The sequence below is a fragment of the Triticum dicoccoides genome, chromosome 5B (assembly GCF_002162155.2).
Source record: "Triticum dicoccoides isolate Atlit2015 ecotype Zavitan chromosome 5B, WEW_v2.0, whole genome shotgun sequence".
NCBI lineage: Eukaryota > Viridiplantae > Streptophyta > Magnoliopsida > Poales > Poaceae > Triticum > Triticum dicoccoides.
Window position 1 is genome coordinate 160528443 of NC_041389.1, and position 5783 is coordinate 160534225.

Sequence of the window (5783 nt, forward strand, 5' to 3'; positions counted from 1 at the left end):
GACACCACGGAGCTCCAAGACGAAGCACGCGCCTGCGGGACGCCCGAAGCGAGTCTATCATCTTCATCTTCGCCATCGGTCGTCGTAGATCTGCTTTGCCGCCCAGCTCAGCTCTGGCCTCCCTCGAGCTGGCTGACCTGCTCTTCATCTCCTTCGTGAGCACCTTCCTCGAACCCTCCTCTTCCCCATCTCGTTTGCACGTCGTAGTCACCGTCTTGCCTGAGACCGAACTGCACCGCCACCCGAGCTTCTCGCCACCGTGCCCATAGCCACCGCAACTCCCAACCGAGCACACCCACGTGCTCACCGCGCTGCGCAGGTGCCGTAGGAGCCAAGCACGCCACCCCACGGCCACCGCAGCCTAGTTTCTGAGTGCGCCCGAACTCCGGCCGCTGCCGGGGTCGACGCCGCGCTCAACTCCGACCGCTGGAGCCCCTCCCGCTTGCACAGGGAGATGCGGAGCACTCCCAGCAGCACGCAGCGCCCCTCCGACCTCCTTTTGGTTGCCGGAGGACGAAACTCGAGCCCCCGCCGCGTCTGCTGTCGCCGGCGTCAAGCCGCCGGCGCGTTTGACCTTTTGACCAGGAGTTTGACCTCACCCTGGGTCAATGACATGCGGGACCAGCCCGCCTAATTAATCTAGGTTAGCTTAAGTTAAAACGCTAATTAACCAGTTAGTTAGGTTAGTCACTAACACGCGGGACCCACTGGTCAGTTTGACCTGGGCTGGCCGTTGACCTGCGGATGTCAGCATGATGTCATGCTGATGTAGTAAACTATTTTCTGGTTTTAGTCTAATTTAAAATAACCAGGAAATTCTAGAAAATAGCTAAAACTTCTAAAAATCATATAAATTCAACCGTAACTCAGAATGAAATAAATTATATATGAAAAATGATCAGAAAAATCCAATCTATCCATCTATACAATTTTCATGCATGTGAGAACAACTTATAGCTGCTGTTTAGCACAAATCATATAAATGGCATTTAAATATCCACATATGGACTTTGAATTTGAATCTTGGATTCAAACCAACTTCATTTAACTTCCTGCTAGTTGCATTAGCTCAAACCACGGCATGTTGCCATGTCATGATCATGCATCATATTGTGCATTGCATTGATTGTGTTCTTCCTTGTTTGCCGGTGTTTGTCCCCTCTCGATAGACGTGGTTCCGGCGATGAGTTCGATGACACCGATGAAGAACTATACTATCTTCAGAAGTGCCAGGCAAGCAGAACCCCCTTGTTCATTCTGATACAATCCCACTCTCTCGCCCCTGCTCTATGATACTGCATTAGGACAACAACGATACAACTGTTACTTGCTGCGGTAGTTGAACCCCTTTCTTCTGCATGACCTGTCATTGCCACAGTAAATAGATGAAACCCACTAGCATGAGTAGGAGTTGTTTGAGCCCTGATGTGCCTACTCATTCATGCTTGTGTTGTCATGCCTGCTATTTCTTAGAGTTGTGTCAGGTCTAATTCACCAGGGATGAATTGGAGGTGTGTGTTCATGTCCTACTGTGTGTGAGCTAAGTGTGTGAACACGATTTGGTAAAGGTAGAGGTGAGAGGCCATGTAGGAGTACATGGTGGGTTGTCTCATTGAAACCGTCCTCAGGAACTGAGTTTTGTGTTTGTGATCCATGAACAGTTACTACCACACATTGGGTTCCGGTAAATCGACCCCTCTCGACTTATTAATCAACATGATCTCTGTCCAAGAGTTGCAACTAGTTTCTAGTGTTTGTAGGTTATGTTAGTAGTCTACCAAGTGGCACCCGGTACAGGTGGGCTTGGGACAGACTAGGCATAGTGGCCCGATGTACCAAGTGGCACCCGAATGGTGGGCTTTGGAACCCTGCACACATTGTTTGGGGCCGTGAGCGACACCCCGGCCGGATCTCCTTGCATATGGAACCCGAATAGGCGATAAAACTGGACTAGAGACTTGTGTGGTTAGTTAGGTCGTGGCCGACTCCCTCGCCAGGCTTCCGCTTGAAGGTTGCCGAGATACATGACGTGTACATGGTGGTAAGTGGCGAGAGCGTGTGTGAAGAAGTACACCCCTGCAGGGTTAATATGATCTATTCGAATAGCCGTGTCCGCGGTAAAGGACTTCTGGGTTGCCTGTATAGTTAATAGACAAGTGAAAGTGGATACTCTAAAATATGCAAGAAAAGCGTGAGTGCTATGGATGGCATTTTCGTAGGGAGACGGGATCGGATCCATAGTGGTGTATTGATATGGTGAATATGTGGACTCGTGTGCGCCACCTCAAAAGAGTTACTTGCAGTCATAGTTCAGGTTAGCCACTGAGTCAAAGCCGGCTTGCTGCAGCTAAACCCCACCATCCCTTTGTTGATAATGTAAGTCTTGCTGGGTACATTTGTACACACGTTTGCCTATTTTATATTTTTGCAGAGAGACTTCAGTCTCATTAGTAGTTCCCCGTGGACTTCGATGTTTAGCTTGTTACCTCATCTACGATCTTGTGCCCTCGGCAGCATCTGGTGGATAGTCAGGCTTCTCAGCCTTTTTAATTTATAGATGTCTGTACTCAGACATGATGAGCTTCTACATGTGCTTTGACTTGTGTGCTCTGAATGTTGGGTCATGAGACCCATGTTTGTAATGTCTCGCTCCTCGGAGCCTATTGAATAAATACTTGAGTCGTAGAGTCATGTTGTGATGCCATGTTGTATTTGCACATATCGAGCATATTGTGTGTATGTTATTGAAATGCTTGGTATGTGTGGGATCTGACAATCTAGTTGTTTATCCTTGGTAGCATCTCTTACCGGGAAATGTCTCCTAGTGCTTCCATTGAGCCATGGTAGCTTGCTACTGCTCCGGAACACTTAGGTTGGTCGGCATGTGTCCTTCTTCGTTCCTGTGTCTGTCCCTTCGGGGAAATGTCATGCTGTGTCTACTGGAGTCCTGTTAGCCTGCTACAGCCCAGATTCTCTGGAGTCCTACTAGCCTAGCTGCTACAGCCCGGATTCACTCGCTGTTGACCGACACGTTCGTTGTTGGGTCATGTATGCCTGTCCCTGTAAGTTAGTGCCACTTTGGGTTCATGACTAGCCATGTCAGCCCGGGCTCCTTGTCATATGGATGCTAGCGACACTATCATATACGTGTGCCAAAAGGCGCAAACGGTCCTGGGCCTGGTAAAGCGACACCCGTGGGAATACCATGCGTGAGGCCGCAAAGTGATATGAGGTGTTACATGCTAGATCGGTGTGCCATTCAGTCGGGGTCCTGACAGTTATTTTCGTTGATATGTGATGCATATGTTGGTGATGCATGTCATGGCATTATGACGCTAGTTACTTTCACTTTAAGTTGAACCTAATAATAACTCAACTTGAATATGTTGTTGCCGGGTCATGGTGCCGCTGAATCAAGTTTTTCCCAGTGCAACCACATTTGCCGGTATGGGACGGCCTTAATTCGTTTCATTGTCATGCCTCTGGTCGGTGTCTCCATCTAGGGAAGGTTATGGGCGTGTTGTACCCTGGCCCGGTAAGCAGGCATAACCTTGTGAGCCCGTTCTTAAGTTTTTGGTACCGGGTCCTAGAGTGGATCGTGGCCACGACGGTGGTCATTGTGTCTTGAGGTAGACACGGGGCCACCCAGGACTAGCCCGATGGGGATTGAGTCGGAGTGGCCGGGAGAGTGTCATGGCAATGGACTGGTTTCGTTAGAATGCCATTGGTCCACCCGAATGGGATTGCGAGGCCATGGTTGCGTGGTGTGGGTCCAGTGCGTTACCTCTGCAGAGTGTATTAATCTATCAATTGCCGAGTCCACGGTTAAGGACACGCTCGAAAGTAGGGTATACCATGGGTCAACACTTAATAAATTTGCACACTAAGTATGACGTTTGCACTTTGGTGGTGGAGGAAAGGCCATCGTGTTGAGTTGGACCAGATGTGGTCGTGGTTGTGATCGCCGTAAGGATCACGAGCCATTTATTGGTCATGGTTGTGATCACCGTAAGGATCACGGGCCATTTATTGGTCGTGGTTGTGATCGCCGTCAGGATCACGAGTTTGTCTCTGTGTTCGACACGTTTGTGATCTGGAAATGATCACATTTGGGAAGCCAGTCCGAGGGACGATTATCACAAGATGCATGGTCACAACATGTTGGATATATTGTTGCATTGTTATTAATTGGTTAATTATCATGATATTGTCTGTCATTATGTTTATGCTTGTTGTGAGCTTGCAAGTACATTCAATGTACTGACCTGGTGTGTCATGCCATATTTCAGGAAAGCCTCGTTGGAAAGGAGAGATGTCCGAGTCTAGATCATGTCCACATCGGTGTCCCTCTGCTATGGAGTTCCGCTACGACGTTGTTCCGCTGCCTTGTAGTTGTCTTGATCGAGGCCCCTTATGTTCACTAAATAATGTACATATTGTTCAGCCGCACCGTGTGTGCCGCTTGGCCTCGCTAACTGTTGTAATATAAACTCTGATCCGCTAGCATCAATAAAGCGGTTGTTTTCTGTACCAAGTTGTTGTGTGTTGCCAGAAGACAAGGTCTCTGGGCTGGCAATGCATGGTAAACCAGTTGCTTTGAGCCGGGGTGCCACAGTCTAATTATCATAACCTTGCCTGTTATCGAGCCCTCTGGGCCTAGTACTCTGTTTGAATCCGTCTATGGGAACTGCTGTACTTTTGTGTGACCATGAATCATGTGAGAACCATCGTAATTGTTGCCAAAACAGATGTGTCCTCACTAGTTTTTTCATGAATATGGGATGGTAAGACATAAGTTGTCACGGTTTATCATACGAGCAGTGTGTGCTTGATGAAATAGACTACTCATTCGAGAACTGTGCACCGACGTATACATAAGTACTTGTAAACACTATTGATGCTACCCCACTTGTAAGCAGTTGTGCAAAACATGGCACATTGGCTCACCTTTCTTCAACACTAGGCTATCAACCAGCTAACAATCAACAATCCGTTTTCTGACATATAAGCAATTATGTATCTTGTTAAAGTGGTTCATTTAGTTAGCTGAGGCCACAATCTAAATTCCAAATGTTTACACGCTAGTCCAGCGTTCATGTGGAACACTCACATTGAACTCGGCTTCATAAAAAACTTGAAAAGAATAAGTTAAGCAATTTTATACATCTCAATGATTCATAGAACATAACAAACATATACTAGTTCACAACAAAAGACAAAGTTGTGAGAAGATTTACAAATCAGGAAAAACAAGCAAGGCTTCTCTGAGCAAAGGGCCTCCCGGCAAGCTTCAATTTCCTGGAGTTCACTCTGATTTTTTCTTGTTGCCACCATCCAGGGTTAGGTTCTCTCATTCTAGAATAACCAATTATAATTGTGGTTTCAGCTGGAATGCTGAACTGAATCATGCAGTGTACTGACCAGCTGAAATTCTTGTGCATTCCACTAAACTTAAGCACCGCCATTTGTAGAAATAAGCAGACCACAATGCCTCTTGTCCGTGCACCTGTCCAAAAAACCGCCATGCAGCCGTGCTAGCTAGTCCTCGGTCCATGGATGAACTAGTAGAAAGTGCATTCCGGACTAGGATGCAGTTGTTTTAGCTCGTCCCTACACTGCAATCAGGAAGTAAAATGTACGAATCAATTTCTTTTAGATTTTGTTGGTCATTCTACCTAGTTACTACCAATGTAGGAATACTTGGAAGATGGGTGGTTAGAAGACGGCAGCGAGGGATAGCCATCTTGTGCAGTTCTACTAAAACTGAGGTGTGTGCTTTTGAT